General features: G+C 42.2%; 1 pseudogene; it reads right to left on the reverse strand.

The window, feature by feature from the left end:
• Positions 1-1569: 1569 nt before the first annotated feature.
• Positions 1570-24104, reverse strand: part of LOC113625294 (60S ribosomal protein L7a pseudogene) — a 136584-nt pseudogene continuing 114049 nt past the window's right edge.

A 24104-nucleotide genomic window follows, 5' to 3' on the forward strand; every position in this document is an offset into this window, starting at 1 on the left:
ATGTTTTTAGAGAATTTTTGTTTACCATCCCAAAGATGATCTTTAAGCTAGTGATATGAAGAAAACTGCTGTATGAAATTAAAAAAATTCAAGTATTCTTACAACAAAGACGAAATGAACACGTCTTTTTAGCCTGGATGGAATGAAGCCACGTGACAATTGATTTATAGTGTGCACTGACATAGCCATTAAGAGCTCTGGAAGCACTACTTGTGTTGAAGGATGAGGCAGATGGGGTGTTCTAGAGAACAACTAGAGGGTTTATTTTGGCCTCAAAGCTGGTTACTATTATAAGAGATAGCAAACTGGGCAATAGCTGCAGCAGAAGGGCCTCAACAGATGAGCCTGATATATTATTTTAAGAATTTTCTTCCAAAGCCAAATCATAACACCTCATTTCTTTATATGAAGTAGAAAACACATTTTCTTATTGGACTTGCTTTCCCAGAAAATGGTAAAAGTAAATTCATAAACTTAGATCATATTGTATATAAAAATGGTGGAGCTCTTCTTTCAACGATACGATGAAACATTACATCATTGTCGTGTACCTTGTCGGTACAGACATCTCTCTGCATAAGTGGCGTTCCTTAACTGATCCCCTGGTTCATTTTTTAAATTCAGTTGTATGGCAGAGCCAGCAATACTCACCAAATATTCCATGGACTCCCCTAATTCTCAGTCTCCCCTTTAATTGACTTGGGGCCAGGTGTCTAGATTAGGCCAATGGGCCACGAGCAAAAGGGACTTTTGTCACTTCTGGTCCAAGGCAATTAAAAACAAGTCTAGGTTTCCATAATCTTCTTCCCTTTGGTGGTGACCATTTTGACATAGAGGAGTCACAGAGGGAGGCAGCCTCCATCACTGAGTCACCATGTCAAGGAGAGCAGCTGCTTCAGACATTTTATAAATCGGAAAGAAACTTTTGCCTTGAGAAGCCACTGAAATTTTGGCATTTATTTGTTACTATAGCTCAGGCTAGTGTGACGCTGATTCTTATAAGTCTAACAACCATGATAGAACTACTAACACATTCACCACTTGTAGTGTTGAGATAACCCCAGAGGCAGGGAGATTGATATCTGATGTAGATGTGGGCACATGGTGGCGTTCCTGGGGACCCTATTTAGGCATTGCTCATTTGCTGCCATGCTCTTACTGGGTGAGCAGAACTGTCCTAGGAGCTTTGACGATATAAACAACAACATCAACAACAAAATGATCTTAGTCCTAAATCCGTTCAGCCCAAAGATGAGTAGCATACACTTCCTCCCTTCAATAAACTTACAGTCTGGTAGGAGAGGTTTAGGACAGGTACCAAGTAACTAAAATACAAGGTGGAGCAACAAAGAACGTTTTCTAGACTTGAGATTATAAATTGTAGATTATAACTTAGAGAAGACACATCACTCACATTAACTCAATTTAAAAAACAACATGCGTGAGTTTGTGTGTTCTAGGGTATAGTAGCACTATGGGAATTTGGAAAGTGAAGATACTGTTATGAGGTTGAGGTTTTTTTGAAGGATAATTTGTATTTTTATGTACAGAAAAGTTAGCATTGTGCTTTTATCCCAGTTTGGTGGCAAGATCTTTAGCCTTTGCCTTTCCATCTTGGCAATGAGAGCCACAGATTTTTTTTGGACCTGTGATATTGCCTCACAGTGATGGTGGATCTCTGCATATCTGTCATTATAACTGGTCCTAATAGCTTCCACCAGCTTAGCTAGAGCTCCTCTGTCTTCCGAGTTAACCTGTGCGAAGAGTCTTTCTGAAGACGAGACATCTCAGCCTGGCCCTTCCCTTGAGAATGAACTCGGGAACTCCCCTTTCATGGCCCAAGGCAGGCAGGAGGCCAGAGAGCTCAGTGGGGTCCACAAGTGTGCCGTTGCCACCTTCTGAGCCTTCTTGTTCTCCACAAGGTGGGGACAACATTAACACCTGCTCAAAGGACAGGCGGTCTCAGTGGGGACTTCCCCTTCGTGGGTGGCTTTCTCCTAGCTGGGACAACAGCTCCTGCTTTTGTTTTGTCTCTGGGCTGGGCTCGTGGGCCAGCTTAAGCAGTTGGGTAGCCATTTGGACCCCTCCCACCCCAAGGCCTGGGTGAACTGTTTCACCAAAGGGGGGCCCTTTCAGACACTCACGGAGGAGAGCCTTTGCCACTGACAAAGCGGACGGCACAAACAGTTACGTGCCCCATTTTGCAGGCCTACCTGGAAATGATAATTGGCTTGTGACTTAAACACTTTAAAACATTTTGCTAGCATTTAAAGTTTTGGTCAACATAATATATATACATGTTTCAAATCAACAGGTCCCGTGTCAGGCCTTTTGCCACCGAGTCACACGATGGTTTACATTTGTACGGGGCTTTTCCAACTTATTCTTAGAGAAATAAACCTGACCACTCAAGGGCAGTTTAAATCCGTACTTCTAGATTTCAACATTTGTAATATGACCGCAATATTGAATGTTTCCACCGTAGTAGATTTTTTTCTTAATTGAAAGGAGCAGATCAAATCAAATTTATCACTTTTCTTTTTGCTGAGAAAAAATGAATTTTTCATGTGCTATAAAGACAGCACCAGCCCTTTTTGTCCCCTTTGAATAAAGGTATGATGTTAGCTATACTATGAAATTTATCCTCAGGATTCTGTAAGTAATTGTACTAAGAGACTGGTCTTTTGTCTCTGTTTTAGCTCTGTTGCTCTCTCTTACCCAACCTCTTATTAATCTACTAATGAAGAGATAGAAAAGAATAAAAATTGGGGCAGTAGACTATATCTCTCTCTCTCTATATATATATATATATATCAATAGATTATATAAATATATCTGTATATAATATACCTATCTATCTATATTTATATATACATAGATAATATAAATACAAATCTATCTACATATTATATATATATGTATACATATATATAAATAAACCTAGGCCTGATATGCTTTTCATAAGAACTATTGTTATATGATTGTTTTAAGTGTCCATTATATATCCTCTGAACCAAATTTTCTAGTTTTTATTATATTTTCTCCTAGAAAGATAAACGAGGTACTCCATAGTGGAATAAAAAACAGATTTGGCTTTGGGGAGTTGGGAAAGTTCTGGTAAAATGCCAAGTGCTGAGCTGCAGGTTTTCAAAATTGTTTATTTTCAAACCTACAGATGTAGAAAAATATCACATAAAGCCTCATGTCATTGCTTCTGACAGGGAAATAGGTCAGCTGCCCAGGTGGTGTCTGAGGAAAAAAAACACGGAAATAGGTAATGTGTAAATCTTGTTTTCAGCTCAGACTCTTTTTGCTGTGTAAGAGGCTCTGTGGGATTGAAAATCATCACTACCACTCCTTGATTATTGTCTCTTAATCTGGTGGTCTGACTTTTATGGTTGTGGTCACAGTTATTTGAAAGATCTGATTTTTTTAAACTTTGGAAATTCTAAATTAATTCAGTACTGATATATTCATGGTAACCTATAAAATCAACTCTTGTTCCCAAGGGGCACGGGCCTAGATCTCTTTTAATAGCAAATTGGTGTGGAATTCTAAATGCCATTATTCCGACTTCAGTTCATATGGTGAATGAACTGAATGCCCATAATGTGGGAAGCAGCAGTGGTGCGCACTGAGGGCAGGATGGAGATTTCTAGACCTGAAGGATGCCAGGTAGAAAAGTGTGGGAGGAAGGCCGGGGAGCATGAGCCTCCCAGAGATGGGGGAGAAACTCCCAGGGTTGTCTTTTCCCACATGGGGAAGACACATTTCATTAGCAGAACTGGTGGTAGCTGTGTTCTTTATCTTGTAGACAGATGATGTGATGTAAGGCGGATTTGCTACAGAGATGGGTAGTGACACTGTTTTGGAACCATTTTAAGTCATAACAAGTAGTAATGGGGGAAGTCACTGCAGTCAGGGGGTGCCCCAACCATCAGATATCTGGAAGGGAAGGAGGTCAGGAAGGTGGTGGGGTGGATTCAGACAGAGATTCTGGGATCCAAGAACATGTGGGGTTGACCCTGAAAAGATAAGTCCTTAGTACACAGGGAAAGGATTTCTGCAGATAAGCCTCTTGCCCCATCTACAAAGCTACCTAAAGTGCCCTGATAAGCTACAATTTGGAGTTTGATGTGTCTCTTTGGAACTCCATTCAACATGAGGCAAAGCTCGAGTCTAGTATATCAGTGACTTAAACTAAATTGTCAGAAACTTTTCAGAATTTGTTTCAGAATACAGTATATACTCAAAAGACAGAAGTTAAAAAAGGGGAAATGTTTGCAACAAAAAGAATCTTGTTAACTATAAAGGAATCTACCAACACACCTAAGTCCACATCACATATTCTAAATATTCCCCCAAACATCCAAAAGTTTCTGAGTGCTAGCAGGATTTTGTTCACAAATTCTTATTGCTCAAATGAGGCACCGAAAATTCTCATCCTTTTTACAAGTGGACAAACTACAGCTCAGAAGGAGCTGGAGAAGAAAAGATTGTCCAATGTCATAAAGTGAAAACAAAAAAAAAGATCAAAAATTGATTTAACTGCATTATGCTTTGCATAATATTTTTTAAATGGCCATCTGTTTTTGTTTTAGAAATGTATTCCCACTGAGTACATCAGGTAATTCTCCAAACTCAAGAAACTTCAAGGGAAAAGAGAGAAGAGAGAAAGTCAAGCAGATTTTATCTTAAGTTTTTGTCTGATTTCAATTTATTAAAAACTGAATGCTACTAATATTAATAATTTTTTGTATACAAATCTTCAATGAATTTTATATACTTGTGTAACCACCACCTAGATTAAGTTTAGAATATTTCCAGCATACCAGAAGGCTTTCTTATTCTCTCTTCCAATCAATACCCCCAGGATCCCCCAAAAACCACACCTCTGGCCTCTGTCTATCCCCATAGATTAGTGTTTCCTGCTTTTGAACTTCAAATAAATGGGATTCTGGCTTCCTTTGCTGAACATTATGTCTGTGAGATTCACCCTTGTTTTGTGTAGCAGTAATTTGTTCTTTTACATTGCTGTGTTGTATTCCATTGTATGAATACACTACATTTATTTATCCATTCTCCTGTGGATGGACCTTTGGGTTGTTTCTGCCTTGAGGAACTATTTCGAATAATACTGCCATGAATGTTCTTTATACTTGTCTTCTAGTAAAGACAGCCACTTATTTCTGTTGGAGTTATACCCAGGAATGAAAATACCAAGTCATAGGGCATAACTCTATTTAGCCTGGTAGATACTGCTAAATGGCTTCCAAACTGGTGGAAGAATTTATCCTTCCATAGTAATGTATGAGAGTTCCAGTAGCTCCTCTTCAACACTTGGTTTTATCTGTCCTTTAATTTTGGTGTTGGGGTGGGTGTATCTCAGTGTAGTTTAAATTTGCATTTCCCCAATAACTAGCAATGTTGAGCACCATAATGAATATTTACCCAAAAATCCACAATCTTACTCCTCTACTTTTATTTTTCTGTTAAGTCTTTTCAGTGCAGCCTATGTATGTAATTACACTCAGGGTAAATCTAGAATTGTGTTGTATATTTTTACATTAAACATTTTAAAGTTTGTTATGGCCTTCATACTTATCTTTTAAAATGGCTTCTTAATATCCCACTGAGTTTGACGCAGTATAATTTACTTAGCTGTTTCCCTCTTGTTGAGTATTATGTTCCTTCCCATTTTCCTCTGGCTCATTGTTGTTCAGAAGGACAAATGGAGATGTATCACCCCAGAAACTATCATTTGTGGAGGTAATGTGCCAGCTAGGTGCTTTGATAAGGGTTTAGTTTTATTTCCAGTACAACCTTCAGAAGTAAGTGTTAGGTCTATTTTACAGATGAGGAATCGGATGCCAGGCTATATTAGCTTGTTTCTTCGTGGAAGATAATTCCAGGCTTTGGATTTGGAAAAAAATTCTGTACAGACATCAGAATGAACATAAGGTGATCTGACTCTGGGGTTCTACAGAGTTACATTTACCTGAGAGGGTTCATGGCCAGTGAAAGCTTGACACATTTTCTTTAGGATACTGTGGTCACCTAATAAATTATAAGGGCCACATTAATTGTCTTCCAATGGGAGTGAGACCTCTGGGGTTCAAATCTCAGCTCCCACCCTTATTCACTGGGTAATCTTGGGTGAGTTATTCAATTTCTCTTCACCTCTGTTTTCTCATCTGTAAAATGGATATAATAGCCACCTCCAGGGCTGCTGTGAAGATAAATGAACTAATATGTAGGAAACCTTTAGCATAGTGCCAGGCACATAGCACTCAGTGAGAATCAACTCAGATTCAATCATCCCCTAATTTTCCTATATCTTCCCAATACTATAAGGCTCATTATTTTTAGCTAGAAGTCACCTTAGAGATCATACAGGCTAGTGCTTTACAAACTTGCTCATTTCTTCTTCCTTTTTAAACAATGGACTCTTTTTTTCCTAGTACAAGGTACGTGGAACTCTAGCAACTAAGGCTGCTGCCACTGGCTGCCAGTGAGCACATGACCTTTCTGAGCTGAAGGCTCCTCTTTTATATTCTTCAAGGAATAGGGTGAAGGGAGAACGCATTCACAATCAGAGGTGTTACTACCTCGTTACTATGCCAGATAAGTGGTGTTGTAAGCATGGATCTGGGCCCAAACCCATTCATTTTATCCATGAGGATGCTGAGTTCTATGGCAGTTGCTAATGACAAGGAAACTTAAAAGTGGCAGAATTAGAACTTGAACTTAGAGTCAGTGGATTTTCAGCTATGCTGGTTACATTTTACTGCCTCTCTAGCAAGAAGAAGGAAACGATGGGAAGAGCACTGGACTTGGAAACAGGAGACCTGGGTTTGGGTCTTGGCTTTGCCTCTAGTTTTATAATCATCAGGACACTTGCTATCATATTTGTCCAGCTCACAGGCTTCCCCTTTCTCTACAGACTACCCTCTTCAAGTTTGTGCCAAACGGCTCCACCCTTTGTCCATAGCTAATGGGCACTGTTTGATTATTTTGAAGGAAAACTGGCTCCTTAGTCCTCAAAGGTCCACTCCTATGTAAAATGCAGGTGTAGGTCTAATTAGAATCAGCTGATGGAATCATGTTGCCCTTGGTAAACTTGGCTAGAAATGAGATTCCTTCTGAATCTTGACACAAATCTATTTTTTAAAGAGTAATAATACCCTGGATGCCATAGGCTTAAATATGGATTTGTAGTGTCACAATTAAATTCTGTTCTTTGTTGGCCCAAGGCTGGTCTTTCACCTCTTTCAAGAGTCAGTCTTTGGGATGTCCTTAGCATGCATGGGAATTCTTTTCTGATCTGGCCCTATATGATTTTCTTGCCTCATCTTCCCCCACTGCCAAGTACGTACACACTGAAATACTTGTCATTCCCCAGATACTCCATACTCTCCTTGCTTTGCCTTTGAACATGATGTACCTTTTCGCCGGAATGCCCTCTCCTGTTGGGCTAACTGCCATCTATTGCTCAAGACCAAGTTCCATGTGTCAGTTCTTCTGGATGGCCTCTCCTGACCCAGCTGGCTGCCCTCCTCTGTGCACTCATAGATTACAACCTACTGGTGTTCTGTTGTGGTGGCTGGTTCTCTTGTATGGCTCCCCCACTAACTGTGAGCTCCTTGAGTGTAGAAATGTAAACTATTCATCTCAGTATTTCTATGACTTAGAAGAACCAATGGTATAACAAAAACAATTCATAAATATTTGCTGAATGAATAAAGAATGAATAATTCTTCCTGACAGGAGAAGACAAATACTATAGAGACATTATTACATAGTGGTGGTCAGTCCTGTTGTAACCTCTGTTAGAATTGAAACTGTGACCTTTAATAAGTGACTTCCTGAGATTCAGTAGTTTTAAAACAAGTTTCAGTAAGGTGCCTTTGAACTTGAATTTCTAGTTCTTTTGGAATTTAAAATCCCTTTACTCACTTTTGTTTCTGAAATTGTTATAAACCAGAGGCAATCTCAAATTCAATCTGGTTGGGTTATTATATAAACCTACTATTTACTTGTCTTCAGGCTTGTATTTGCACTTATAACAATCATATACATTATTAAGATTTGGAAAAAGGATTCCAGAACCCAATGATGCAAGACTGCTACCACCCTTATTAAAAAGAAAGAGTAAATTGAATAGATATTTGCTCTTTATTCCTATTTAGAGAATGTTCCCATCTCAAGCTTCATTAAATAGAGAAAGCCATTAGAATTGTTAGGTTTTTAAGTTCCTTAGTCCTTTCAAACAATGGTTCTTATCAACAAAGTGGGTATAGAGGAAATATACCTTAACATAACAAAGGCCAATATATGACGAGCCACAGCTAACATCATATTCAATGATGAAAAGCTGAAAGCTTTTCCTCTAAGATCAGAAACAAGGTGCCCACTCTTGCCACTTTTATTCAACATAGTACTGGAAGTCCTAGTCACAGCAATTAGGCAAGAAAAAGAAATAAAGGCATCCAAATGGGAAAGGAAGTAGAAGAACTGTCACTGCTTGCAGATGACATGAAACTATATATGGAAAACTCTAAAGACCCCCACAAAACAACTGTTAGAACTAGTAACTGAAGTCAGTAAAGTTGCAGGATACAAAATGAATATATCAATCTGTTGCATTTCTACACACTAGTAACAAATTATCAGAAAGAAAAATTAAGAAAATAATTCTATTTACAACCGCAACAAAAATAATAAATTACCTAGAGATTATCATACTAAGTGAAGTAAGTCAGAGAAAGACAAATATCATATGATATCACTCATATGTAGCCTCTAATTTAAAAGATACTAATGAACTTTATTTACAAAATAGAAACAGACTTACAGACATCAAAAATGAACTGATGGTTACCAAAGGGGCAACATGGGGAGGGGCGAATAAATCAGGAGCTTAGGATTAACATACACACTACTATACATAAGATGGATAACCAGTAAGGACCTACTGTATAGCACAGGGAACTCTACTCAACATTCTGTGATAATCTATATGAGACAAGAATCTGAAGAAGAATGAATATATGTATAACTGAATCACTTTGCTGTACACCTGAAACTAACACAACATTGTAAATCAACTATACTCTGATAAAATTAAAAAAAAATTACCTAGGAAAAAATTTAACCAAGGAGGTGAAAGATCTGTACTCTGAAAATTATAAGACACTGATGAAAGAAATTGAAGGAGACACGAATAAATGGAAAGATATTCTGTACTCATGGATTGAAGAATATTGTTAAAATGTCCATACTACCCAAAATAATCTACAGATTCAATGCAATTCCTATTAAAATTCCAATGGCATTTTTCACAGAAATAGAACAAACACTCCTAAAATTTGTATGGAACCATAAAAGACCCTGAATAGCCAAAGCAACCTTGAGAACAAAGCTGGAGGCATCATATGTTTGTAGATAGAGAGGACAGATGGTTGCCAGAGGTGGGCGATGGGGAGTGGGTGAATAGGTGACGATGGGTAAAAGGTACAAACTTGTAGGTATAAAATAATTAAGTCATAGGGATGTACTTTACAGCATGGTGACTATAATCAAGAACACTGCATTATATATTTGAAAGTTGCTAAGAGAGCAGATCTTAAAATTTTTTTATGACATGGAAAAAAATGTGTGACTATGTGCGGTGATGGTTGTCAACCAGACTTATTGTGGTGACCATCTCACAATATATACAAATGTTGAGCCACTGTACTGTACACTTGAAACTAATATTTCAGTTATATATCAAAAAATCATCTTAAATTTCAAAAATTAATACTTGTTTCTTTGCTTCTTTGTTTTTGACCAGAACCACATAGCATCACCAAAATTGTCTACTCAGGAAGAATTTGTAATGAGTTTATATGATGAGATTTCACTGAGTTAACTACCTCCCCCAAATAACATCCCTTGTTTTGAAAACCTTGAAGTTCAGATAGCTGTTATTCCTTTGTTAATTTGTCTTCTAAGTGAAATGCAAAGTCCTGTCAGGTAAGATTTATTTTTATTGTGGAAGTGGTGGGGAAGTGAAGAAATTTTATCTATATTCTGTTTTCTGTTATTCAGATATATCATTTTCCTATAGTAACAAGGAATGTAGGAAATACACTGTGCTTGTTTAAAGTTTCACAAAATATCCTCTAGTTTCTAATGTTGTGTTTGTGGTCCATGTTGATCGATCATATCACATGAAAGTCTGTCTTTGGGCCTCTCGCCTTCTGAGATGGCCCGTATTCTGTCTGTGGAGTGTGTATCTTCCTGAATAAACCTTCCTTCTCTTTACTATGGTTCGCTCTTGGGTTCTTCCCTGGGCGAAGCCAAGAACCCACACTTGGTGGCCGTCCCAGGGACTCGCCTGAGACCTGGGACGTGACCCTTCTCTCCAGCCCCACATTCTTTCCTGCAACATCTTTTCTGGTGCCCAGCTTGGGACCTCAAAGGGCATAATCTTGATCTTGCTGTTGGGCTATGGCTCCTCTCTGGAGCGTGGCTGTGACCTGTCCTGAGCCATGTAGATTCAAGTAGGAGCTGGCAAAGACCAGTTCTCTGGCCAGGAAGGAGCCCACCAAGACCAAGACTTTTCTCCCCTCGATCTTTCTCATTCTCCTATTGCTCTGTCTCTTTGGACTTGAGGAGATCCACCAAGACGACCACTGGACATCCAAATTAAGACCACGTGACAAGTGTTGACAACTCGGTTGGGTGAATTTCCCCTCTGTGGTTCCTTGAGCCCAGTTCCCCCTCCCTACTTGTTTTTCGTCCCAGTTCGGTTCCAGGACGCTGGAACTACGTCGGCCCACGTTGGGGGGACTCCTTGAGTCCTCCTCTAGATTTGCAGCCGGCCCTCCCCGAGTGCTCTCGAGCTTATGGCCTCATTGCGCCCCCAAGAGGATGTTGGGGGAGAGCACTTTCTTTGTGGAGGTCACAGGCGGACTTTATCAACCCCTGAGCGGAGGTAGCGGGCGAGCACCTTTCTCAGTGGGCTTACGAACCTCTGGCCTAGGAAGTGTCATGGCTGTACACCTTCCTTTCTCTTCTGGGAAGCGTCGTGGCTGCACACCTTCCCTCCTTTCCTGGATTTCTCTTATATCCTCCGACTTCTCTCTTGACTTCTTGGACTACTGATCCTTGAGCTTCCTTGCTGGCTTTGCCAGTAGGTTGTGTGTTGCCTTTTACGTCTGTGGAGAGGTAGGCCTCCTCAACATCACAAGGGCCGTATCCTGAGGGGAGCTTTTGCCTTGTATTGTTATCACTGCCTTGTGGCACTCCAGCCCTACCCTTCAGCTCTATTTGTTTCTCTTTCTTTTGTTTCAGTGATAAAGGTAACCATTTAGTTGGCTCAGGGCCTGGGTCTCCTCCCCTCTCTCTCTCTGAAGGATTTAGGCCCTGAAACTCTGGTTGCTTTTTCTCCCACTGGCTCTGGTTCCTTTCCCTGACTAATCCAAGGGGCCTACTCAGGCTCACCGACCAGGCAGATATCGGGTGCTCACGGGGACCCCACTGTTGACACTGGGAGAACGCCAGGACAAATAACTACCACCTCGCCAGGATCCATCAGACTCTTGTCAAGACATCCTAATAAAAAATGGGGGCAACTACAAGCACCCCAAAGGACTCCCCGCTAGGATGCATATTAGCTAACTGGGGAAAATTTAGACAGGATGGTTTAAGAAAAAAATTAATTTTTATTTGCAATACTGCATGGCCCCAATACAAAATAGGGGACCAAGAGATCTGGCCAAAAAAAAAAAAGGTCACTGAATTACAGTACCATCTTGCAGCTGGACCTATTTTGTAAAAGGGAAGATAAATGAGGGGAAGTCCCATACATCCAAACGTTCATGACCCTATTCCAAAATCCAGGTCTAAAGAACTCCTGCCAGGTGTGCTTGGCCCACATCCCTTCAAAGTGCCTTCTTCCCCCACAGGAGGCTGATGTTTTATTTATTTATTTAGTTTTAAATTAATTAATTTATATTTTTGGCTGCGTTGGGTCTTCATTGCTGCGTGCGGGCTTTCTCTAGTTGCGGTGAGCTGGGGCTACTCTTCGTTGTGGTGCGCAGGCTTCTCATTGCTGTGGCTTCTCTTGTTGCAGAGCACAGGCTCTAGGTGCACGGGCTTCAGTCGTTGTGGCTCGCAGGCTCCAGAGTGCAGGCTCAGTAGTTGTGGCGCGTGGGCTTAGTTGCCCTGCGGCATGTGAGATCTTCCCGGAGCAGGGCTCGAACCCGTGTCCCCGGCATTGGCAGGCGGATTCTTAACCACTGCGCCACCAGGGAAGTCCTGAGCCTGATGTTTTAGATGATCCTCTTATGAGTCCACCTCCTTGGGGTCCATTACCAAGAACTCCTACCTCCCCCAATTCTGACCGGGACACTGTCTTCTGGACTGTTTAACCCTAATGCCCCATCTGGGGAGCTGGAGACCCCAGCCCACCATGAATCAGCTCATGGATTTGGTCTTTGGAGGATTTAACAATAAAGATAGTGTTGAAGAGGCAAAATGGATTCAGGGACAACAGCTAAAAGCACAATTACTGGAGGCAGCTCTACCCCTGCACCACCTCAGATGGTAACACCTCAGGGTTACCATCCCTTGGGAAGACCCATGGTGAGGACAGGATCCAGGAAGCCTGGATCGGAGCCACTGTCTCACTGAGAAAGTGTCGGTTTTAGGTGCAGCCAGAAGGGCGACAGGAAGGGCAAATACTCCCTCTGTGGGAAAAATCCACCAAGACCCTGCCCGATATGAAAACGAGAGAGCCACTGGAAACGGGACTGCCCCCAGTCCCAAAGGGGACTTGGGGCTCCCAAATCGATGATGACTGAGAGGACCAAAGACTGACAGGCCCGGGACCCTCCCTGGCTCCCAAAGGACACCTGATCATTTCTCCGGAGGAGCCTTGGGTAACCGTTGACATGGCAGGTAGGAGAGTTATTTTCTTATTAGATATGGGGGCTGCCTGCTCTGTGCTGATTTCCCTGGACCCTTGTTCTCCCAATTCTGTATGATAATGGGGATTGATGGAAAGCCCAAAACCAAGCGATTCACCCCTCCCCTCCACTGCTCGCTAGGAAATTTTACCTTTGCACTTCATTTTCTGCTCATGCCTGAGTGCCCTGTCCCCTTGTTGGGAAGGGACTTGCTCACTAAATTCCAGACAACAGTCCAAGCTGGAGACCCTTATGGGTTAGAAAACAATTGCTCTTGGCCCGAGGAATCTACCTCAGTCCCAAGCCAGAGGAGGTCTCCATTCCACCCCAATCTAAGTTCTTAAACTATGGGCTGTTAAACTTGTTCACAGTGTTAAAATGTCACCTTCTTCTGCATTCCCCAGCACCCAGACTTCCAATATCTCTTTTCCTTTGAGTGGACAAATCCAGACAATGTAATGCCATGAATGCCTCCACTCTCCGTGCTTATAAAATTCAAGCCTAGGGTGCCTACAGGTTAGGAATGGAATGGACAAAAAAAGGGGGGGGGGTAGCTAAAAATTGTCCAACTACCTTCAGAAATGGGATCACATGAGGCTGCAGGCAAGCCTCCGCAGATCAAAGACCTGACTGAGGGCCACAATTAAAGAATTTCTTAAACCCAGGGAGGAACCCCAAAAGTGTTTGAAAATAGAGTACCAAAATGGGAGGCTACTGGTATGACTAAACTAAGCATACCTGTTAGGAATTTTTGGGGAGACCTTCTCCCTTAAGCTCAATCAGGAAAAGTAAAACATTCCAACATAGGTGAATGGGTATATCAGTCCTTCAATATCACTGAGGTGGCCACCCAATTCTTTGAGGGGGAAAAAAACCCCAAACCTGTCCTTGTTTTACAAATCTAGTCTTTATAGGACCAGAGGTGTGGCTCCCAAAATAATCCAAAGCCCACCAATCCTTTTACCTCTCCCCAAACCTTCCCTATTTATCTTAAGAGGTTTATAAGTATTGAACAAAGGGGGAACAAAGTCATCCCAGGAGGAACTTGTCTTTCTACTCCCATGCCTTTGAAATGCAAATGTTCTACCTGGTTTTCTCCAGGAACTCTTATCTCTGCCATCTTTTTTTTTTTTTTCTGCCATCTTTTTAAAATACAAATTTTGAAAAACGGGGTGATGTGGAACTTGTCAAACACAAATTGAAATCTTAAGCATCTTTTCCATAAATGTTAGTAAAAAGGGTTTAGCCATCTAGACAAGTGACCTTGATTTGTTCCATCTGCCAGAAACCCAATTTAAATCCACCCTCTTTTGTAACTGATGGGTTTTACATTGTTGTACCTGACTCATGCCTGAAATTTTGGAATGGGAACTATGAGGTCTCTGTGTTTGTTTGTGTGTTCGTATGTATCTATATGTAGCAATACCATACATCTATGTTGTAGATGTATGGTATTGCCAAAAATTAATTTGTAAAAGAGCTCTATTTAATTGATTTAAAGGAAGTTGAGCACTTATATAAATACTCAGAAATAGAAAATAATCTGGCCAGAATGAATTTCAGGTTCATGTCATCTGGAAAATATTCAGTACTAAACTGATATCTTGTATTGAAGGTGGCTTAAGCTTGTTTTGATTAATATAGACATGTCTTTAGAGTCATCAATGTTAAGTATATTACTTCTGTTGTACCTAGGCTTACTAGAGGTCAAATAAAACCTTATTATATCTGTTGCAAATTTGTCAACAAGAAAAGTAACTCGACGTGAAAAAACTCTTAAGGAAAGTGAGATATATGTTTTCAGTGAAAGAAGGTTTGAGGAATGAAAAAAAAAACTGAAAAAAGTTGTGCACGATCAGGATTTTCTAAGATTGGATTAAATTTAGTTGGATTAATGGATTTTGCTCAGAATGGGCTGAGGAAAGACTTGCGTTCAGTCTCTCTGTTAAGAGAACAAAGTTTTCTTGCAATGCTGCTTTTGATAACGGATTGTGTGTTTCTTTGCCTTTAAGTGATCTGTATTTGCTTTTGAGATCTCTTGTAACTTTGGTTAAAAAAATAAGTATTGTCTCACAGTGACCTATGATGTTATTTAACCAAATGTTTTGAAACTTTTGGACAAACTTCCCAAATATCAAATTTTAATTAAAGTTCTTTTGACTTCCAGCTAACTTTGGGATGTTTAGAGGGACCCTGAGCACCTCAGAGAGAAATATTTAACTAGTATTATTTGGTGTGTTAAATTACATGGAGAGCCTTATCACATGAGTGATAAACCTATGTAAAATATACTCTATGGATGAATGCTATTAATGTAGACATTCTAAACATTATGTAAAGTTTCTAAAATTTGGATATGTCCTGGTATAATGCTATAGTTCTAGTAATTATCTTAAAATGTTGTACGTCACAACAGTAAGCAAGCTTTTTTATCAATTATACTGTAATCAGATGTCTAACTGTGCTTTTTAAGTCTTCTGTCATTTGTAGACAGTTACTGTTGTCCAGATGCTTCATCAGTGATTCATCTTCAAGAAGATTCATAGGAAGGCTATGGAAGCAGTTACAACTGTTCCACAATTGTCATGTGCCAATATTATATAAGGTGCCAAAATACATAATTTTAAAATTGTTCTGTAAGGAAAGGGGTCATGGAATAATGACACTCTGGTAGTTGTTGGGATTTTCCTATTGGCTTCATGTGGCAGGTACTGGATATTTCTTACTCATTTTAAATATGTCTCTTTTATTAGAAAAACATTTTTTCTTTTGTCAGAAGAGCCTTCTTCCATTTTCCTTGCTAATAAATAGTTGGCATTTAAAAAAAAAAAAAAAAGATGACGGCTATGCGAGGATTCCAGTCCATACCACCTTAAAACAAGGAGCTGTCCTGCCCCTGGGTCCCCTAGATCAGGCATCCAGAGATTTTTACTCCCTGACGGGCAGGGTCGACACCCCTACTCAGCCCTGAAGCAGCTACAGAACATGGACCGTTGCCTCTCTGCTTCCCATAAGAATATGGGAGTAAAATCTCTTCGGAGGGAATGAAACAGGAAGGGGGCAGGGGACAACCTTTAAAAGAGTGACATAGCCATTGAGGACACGATATAAACTGGTTAGAACCAACTAGGTCCAAGATGGCAGATGACTGACTTCCACCAGACCTTGAGTCTCAGTATACGCTAATTGTAACACATCAGCGAGCTAAATGACCCACCCACAGGCGCCATGACAGTTCCAAGGCCGACCATAAAAGGCCAAAAAAATGTGGGGTGGCCCAATTCCTGGAAATCCCCACCCTTTCCCCCAAATAGTTGGAATAATCCTCCCATTCATTAACCTATGAAATTACCCATGCCTATAAAAACTGACAATCCCACACCCTGGGGCCTCTTGCCTTCTGAGATGGCCCACACTCTGTCTACGGAGTGTGTATCTCCCCGAATAAATCTTTCACTTTACTATGACTTGCTCTTAAATTCTCTCCTGTGCAAAGCCAAGAATCCACACTTGGTGGCCGTCCCAGGGACTCTCCTGAGACCTGGGATATGGCCATCCTCTCTGGCTTCACTTTCTTTCCTACAACATGGGCACTAGCAAGATGATTGGCCAGAGACAACTCAGAAAGCTAATCCCACGACAAAGGGCACGGATCTATATCCATGGATGAGGGAAGAGTTGGGACCAATAGTTTTATCTATTACAGTCTTGCACTTTAAAACTTTTGGATGGCATGTGTATTTGGTATATACCAAAATCCATGCTAGATTATGCAAGGTTCCAGCAAAAACTGTAGTATAATCTTTTTCTGTACTGTTTGTTCAAAATAAATTACTTTTAATAAGTATAGTAAGGTCACAAATTTTGTTCTCAATATTCTCAGATGTTTCTTAATTTTCTTCTATAGCTATCCTAGTCTTTCTCATAAATATCACCACAATAAGGAGAAAAAAATTGTCTATGTAGTAAATGTAAACAGGTTCTTTAGTAAGTCAGTGTTTTACAATAGTTGCTTGTGCTTTTGTTGTTGTTGTTTCTACGCTATTCTCTCCCACCTACCTAAGATGGCTTCTGGACACCTAAAGCATGGAGTGACTTACACAACTTTGTTAGGTGCTCGTTTCCCTCTTGGCACACACCCTCCTGGCATTTGCAACTATAGTCTTGATGGGAATTAATGTGTTATTTGTTCTCACGGCTAAGTAGAGCCTGGTAGCCCTCCCACGTGACCTGGCCTTGGTTCTTACTGGTGTTCTAAGCACGCTGCATTTCTGCATTAGTCTCCACCTAGCTCCCTGGCCAGGGAGTCCACCCCAGGCCTCTGCTTCTGGTTGTTCACCCCTCACAATGGCAGGCCCATTGCTGCTTTCAACTCAGATGCCTCTGAGTCCCCACTTAGGGACTCTGGGAACTTCCTGGTTCTACCCATGTCCTTGGAAGCCATGAGTAGCTCGAGGAAGCAAAGTACACAGGGTGCTCTTTTGCTGAACCACTGTATTAGTCAGGGTTCTCCAGAGAAACAGCCAATGGGAGATATACACACATATAAAAGGAATTGGCTCACATGATCTGCTGTCTACACGCTGGAGACCCAGGAAAGCCAGTGGTGTAATTCAGCTAAGACTAGAGACCTGAGAAACATGATGTAAACCCAAGTACAAGAGGAGAATAAGATGCGGTGAAGGGTCCCGGTTCAAGCAGTGAGGCAGGAAAAAAAAAAGACGGGGAGGATTATTCTTTCCTCTACTTTCTGTTCTGTTGAGGGCCTCAAGAGATTCGCTGACGGCCCCTCACATTAGGGAGGATGATCTACTTTACCAAGTCCACTGATCCAAATGCTGATCTCATTTGGAAACACCACACAGACACATCAGAAGTGATAGTTAATGTGGGCTCCCCGTGACCAGCCAAGTTGACATAACATTAATCATCACAACCATGTTGTGCTTCCAGATTCACTTTGATGTGTCCACGCCCCAGGCTAATGCAGGACAACCTGTGGGGTGGTCCCTTTTCAGGGTTCAGAATGAGGACAAGGGGCCACCGTCTCCCCATCTTGCCTCCTGCCACCTCTACAGGAGTTCCTGAGGCCACCAGGGCACCTCAGTGAGTCGTCCCCTGGTTGTGGGGAGGACTCCCATCCGCCTTGTGCTCTGCGGGAAAGTGTATTGCAGCCCTGGTCATTAATTCTCTGCGAAGGCAAGTGGAAACTCCATTTAGGCCTCAGTTATATGCTCCTTCTAATCTAGTTTTCCCCAGAGAGCCTTGTCTTTGGGACATTTTTGGGCATTTTCCAAGCCATTCATGAAGGTGATATTTCGACTACTGGTTCTGTCTGTGATTTAGGTTGAATTACTTGAATGCTGACATCCAACCATTTTTGACCTAAGAATAACAGCAATTCCATATGTTTCAATCCACATGTTAACTGATAGAACCCCCTGAAGAGAGGGAGGGTGTCTTTGACCCCCATTGCCCCTGACCCTGTCACACTTCATGTTAGAAGTTCTGGGAAATTGCTAGCAAAGGATGTTTTAACAAGGCCTGGAGGAAAATGGACCAAGCCAGAGGTTGTCAGAATTGCTGATGCGAGCCGGACAGAGGCTATAAAGAGTTAATGCACTGACCAGCGTCTCCATGAGCTGCAAGTCCTCCCGGGAAACTGAGATTTCCGACTGTGAGGCTGTGCTCCGCGGCCTGGGGGCACTCAGGTGCAAAGAGGAACTGCAGCTCCAGTTCCACCCAGGAGGTCTGGCTTCCCTCCAGTTGGGGTGATACACTCCTGCTTTCATGTTCGGAGGGTGCAGACCGCGGTGCGAAATGTGCCAGTGCGCGTGCCAGTGGGGTGGACAGTACGCCGTCCTGAAAAGCAAAAGCCACCGCTGCCTGCCACCCTAGCCCTTAGTACCCTCTTGGCTCGCTCCAAGGTTTTGAGGCCACGTAGGCCCCAGCGCAGACCCAGTTTCAAAGATAGCTCAGGGCAGTCTGGGAGGGAAGGTGGGTCAGGGCACATCTGTCCTCGCAGGAGGAGCTGAAATAGCTCCCATCCCTGCACAGCGATGACGCAGAGAGAGAAGCGGAGCGGACATGGTCCTTTTTTTAGTTCTTTCTCAAATTGTTTTCAGATTTGGGAATTACAGTTTTTAAGAGAAATAGTGCAGTGGCTCATTGCCATCCGACAGAGCCGCTGAGGTGTTTCTATTTAGTCTCAAAAAGCGCTTGCTCTGCAGCTCACGGTGACAGCAGGCAGTCAAACCCAGCTCAGCCCAGCTGGGGAGACACTGTCTTAATTCTGAACAGTAGACTGTCTTACAGGAAGTGGCATTGTGTTGTTTTGTTTTCCAGGTATATATAGAGATTCAGGTTGTTTCCAGAGTGGCTGTGAGTAGAGGACCTGTCGTACCTTCTCCCCACCAGTCTCAACCCCACCCCGGTAAAACTGCCGTCTCACTGGTGCTATCTAGTCCCCTTTGCCATAGGCCCACTCTCCATCCTTACGGCCAGAAGGTGACCTCTGAAGATGGCATCACCTGAATTCCCTTGACTTCCGGCTTCAAGGGGAAGACAGCAGGGTGGGGGGAGAGGAGGGAGGGGAAGATTAAGAGAGGGATGGAAGGAGGCGGGAGATGGGGGGGGGGACAGGGGAGGGTGGGGGGAGGAACAGGGTGGAAGGACAGGGGAGAGTCAGTGCACTGGTTCCCGCCCATCTGGCCACCGCTGAAGGGATGGGCTTGGTACTGGCTACCTGCTCTCCCGAGACCCCACGTGGATGGCCCCTCCTCCAGTCTGTGTCCACAGGGCCCTGGAGACCCTGATCCCCTTTCTCCTGTAAGCCCAGGGATGGTATTGGCTTCCTGCTGTTTTCAGTCCCAGGTACCTGACATTGGTCACTTGCCTGTAAGTCTGCGCCCAGCCTTCTGAATAGTCGCTATTAAACTCTTTGGAGTTGCCATCTGTTTCTGCTGGAACCTTGATCCTGGAACCCAAAGGCCTCCTGATCTTCTAATCATCCGGACATATTTCCATTCTAATCTTCGGCACCAGACAGCGGACATCTCTGTATTGACGTCTCTTCCCCTCGGCTTCCCCATTTCCCTCTCACCAGAGCCCCACCTCTTGGCATTCCCACGGGCGTCTGCTATGGGCGCCTGGTCTGCCCATCTCTGTACCTGCTGCCCATTCTCGGCCCTTCTCTTTTCACTCTTTATTCTCCCCCTGGATGACCTCAATCACACCCATGCTTCAACTTAGAGGAGGAAACTGACCCTTATTGAGTAGTCTATGCATGAATACCCGGTGCTTTATTCCATTATTCATTTGAATATTGAATATTGATTTAGTGTCTCCAATGTGGCAGGACCCATCTGGGGCTGGGCATATGTTATCTCTTTGACTCTTCACAACAAAGTTGGTACTACTGTCTCTCTTTTATAGATGAGGATTCTGAGCCGCAGATAAGTTAAATAAAGCGCCCACTCAAGGTAGAGCTGGGACTGAAGTCAGCTTCCTTGCCTCCAAAGCTGGAGCTCTTCCTCCCGTATGGCAACGATAATGGAACGTCTCCTCTTTACGTCGTTGAATTTTAGTTGAACTTAGCAGAACTTTTACAGATTCTAAAAACAGCAGAGGGACTTCCCTGGTGGTGCAGTGGTTAAGAATCTGTCTGCCAATGCAGGGGACATGGGTTCAAGCCCTGGTCCAGGAAGATCCCACATGCTGCGGAGCAGCTAAGCCCGTGGGCCACAGCTACGGAGCCTGCGCTCTACAGCCTGCAAGCCACAACTATTGAGTCCACATGCCAATACTACTGAAGCCTGCGCTCCTAGAGCTTGTGCTCCGCAACAAAGAGTTGCCTCCACTCGCTGCAACTAGAGAAAGCCTACGTGTAGCAAAATAAAAGAAATAAATAAATTTATTTTAAAAAAATCTAAAAATAAAATAAAATAAAAACAGCAGAGTCTGACTTCGGGGGTTTGAGTTGAAGTAGAACAAATTTTTTTGCTAACTCATTCATCAGAGACACGTGCCTTACTCTGACTTTCAGCCTCTGTTTGCTCTGTAATTCACTGTGATTCTAAAAATTACCCCTGGGTCCCCAACTGCTCTATTTTAAAAACTGGTATCCTGACAATACAAGATTACTTTAAAGTCAGAGCAGTAGGATTTATTCCAGAGATCTTTGGTCATAATAGATATTAGAAAGAGGAGTAATTGTTGGCATTTTCTTCTGCCCTGAAAGAGGACAATGAAGCTAAACCTTTTTCTGGGTATAGGACCCAGGATACCCTTATATTGCAGCTATAACATGGGAACAATGGAGCTGAGTAAACAGGATGTGCACAGTTGGCAGTGCTTGGTGATTTGGGTCCTAAAACGTTGGCCTGCTTTTGGTAGAGATGGCAAATATCACTTTGGAGAATATTTGAATCACTATGGGGGTGGGGGGAAATCCCTTCATCAGTCTCCCATCCCATATCCTTTTTAAAAAACATTAATTAATTAATTAATTTTTGGCTGCGTTGGGTCTTTGTTGCTGTGCGTGGGTTTTCTTTAGTTGCAGCAAGTGGGGGCTACTCTTCGTTGTGGTGTGCTGGCTTCTCACTGCAGTGGCTTCTCTTGTTGCGGAGCACAGGCTCTAGGTGTGTGGGCTTCAGTATTTATGGCACGTGGGCTCAGTAGTTGTGGCTTGTGGGCTCTAGAGTGCAGACTCAGTAGTTGTGGCACATGGGCTTAGTTGCTCTGAGGCATGTGGGATCTTCAGGGACCAGGGCTCCAACCCATGTCCCCTGCATTGGCAGGTGGATTCTTAACCACTGCACCACCAGGGAAGTCCCCACCCCATACCCTTTTTGAAAAGCAGAGTGCTAGATGAATCCTCAGCAACTTGCATACAGAGCACCGGATGTTCTAAGAGAGAAGGAACTAAGACCTTAACCTCTTGTCCCCAATAACTGAAGTTCAGAACACTCTTCTGGAAGGGAGAGAGTGATGAAGACGCTGAAATAAAATTACCAATAAGGTAGAAAGATGTGTGGCCTGGGGGTGGTGAGAGCTGCCCGCAGCCTTGAATTGTTGAAGAACGCAGAGCCCAGGTGTCTCTTGGTTCTGGAGGAAGCCAACCTGCTTTCTACCTGCCCCTACCCAGCCCTCCTGAGGGCAGAGTTGGATCTTAGAAAAAGCAGCTTAGAGGAATAACTTAAAAGGGAGCACTGTCTAGTTTGGGGTGAAGTTCTTTTGACTGAGTTTTAGCCTGAGGAGATGGAGCCAGCAGACTGCCTGGAAGCCCCCCGCCCCTCGGGAAGTGGAGATCAGGTAGGGGGAGCACTTTCCTGGTGGGTGGGGGTGGGGGAGGAGGACTAGACTTCCTGCTGGGCAGGGTAACTGGGCTGACAGCATTCCAGTTTGGTATACTACTGTGATATCAGTTACCAATTACAAATACAAAGCTCTAAGCACAGTGCCTGGCACATAGTAGGTTATCAAGAAATGGTAGGTAGTTATGAGCATCATTATTTCATTACTAAGAGAGATCACAAAAAAAGAAAATTACAGGGGGGAAAGTTGCAGGGGTGGTGGTGGTGGTGGGATGAATTGGGAGATTGAGATTTATATATATACACTAATATGTATAAAATAGATAACTAATAAGAACCTGCTGTATAAAAAAAATAAAATTCAAAAATTCAAAAAAATTTAAAAAAATGAAAATTACAGACCAATATCACTGATGAACATAGATGCAAAAATCCTGAACAAAATACTAGCAAACAGAATCCAACAACACATTAAAAGATCATACACCATGATCAAGTGGGATTTATCACAGGGATGCAAGGATTCTTCAATATATACAAATCAATGTGATATACCATATTAATAAACTGAAGAATAAAAACCATATGATCATCTCAATAAATGCAGAAAAAGCTTTTGACAAAATTCAACACCGATTTATGATAAAAACTCTCCAGAAAGTGGGCATAGAGGGAACCTACATCAACATCATAAAGGCCATATATGACAAACCTACAGCAAACATCATTCTCAACAGTGAAAAACTGGAAGCATTTCCTCTAAGATCAGGAACAAGCCAAGGATGTCCACTCTCACCACTATTATTCAACACAGTTTTGGAAGTCCTAGCCACGGCAATCAGAGAAGAAAAAGAAATAAAAGGAATACAAATCAGAACAGAAGAAGTAAAACTGTTACTGTTTGCAGATGACATGATACTATACATAGAAAATCCTAAAGGTGCCACCAGAAAACTACTAGAGCCAATCAATGAATTTGGTAAAGTTGCAAGATACAAAATTGATGCACAGAAATCTCTTGCATTTCTATACACTATCAATGAAGGATCAGAAAGAGAAATTAAGGAAACAATCCCATTCACCATTGCAACAAAAAGAATAAAATACCTAGGAATAAACCTACTTAAGGAGGTGAAAGACCTGTACTCAGAAAACTATAAGACACTGATGAAAGAAATCAAAGATGACACAAACAGATGCAGAGATATATACACTACGTTCTTGGATTGGGAGAATCAATATTGTGAATATGACTATACTACCCAAAGCAATCTACAGATTCAGTGCAATCCCTATTAAATTACCAATGGCATTTTTAACAGAACTAGAATAAAAAAAACTTAAAATTTGTATGGCAACACAAAATACCCTGAAGAGCCAAAACAATCATGAGGGAAGAAAACAGAGCAGTAGGAATCAGACTCTCTGACTTCAGACTATACTACAAAGGTACAGTAATCAAGACAATATGGTACTGACACAAAAACAGAAATATAGATCAAAGGAACAGGATAGAAAGCCCAGAGGTAAACCCATGCACACATGGTCAACTAATCTATGACAAAAGAGGCAAGGATATAAAATGGAGAAAAGACAGTCTCTTCAATAAGTGGTGCTGGGAAAAGTGGAGAGCTACATGTAAAAGAATGAAATTAGAACACTCCCTAACACCATACACAAAAATAAACTCAAAATGGATTAAAGGGGCTTCCCTGGTGGCGCAGTGGTTGAGAGTCCACCTGCCGATGCAGGGGACATGGGTTCGTGCCCCAGTCCAGGAAGATCCCACATGCCGCTGAGTGGCTGGGCCCGTGAGCCATGGCCGCTGAGCCTG

This window comes from Aethalodelphis obliquidens, unplaced genomic scaffold, assembly GCF_003676395.1.
Source record: "Aethalodelphis obliquidens isolate GAN/ISIS:26980383/991018 unplaced genomic scaffold, ASM367639v1 scaffold15, whole genome shotgun sequence".
Classification (NCBI taxonomy): domain Eukaryota; kingdom Metazoa; phylum Chordata; class Mammalia; order Artiodactyla; family Delphinidae; genus Aethalodelphis; species Aethalodelphis obliquidens.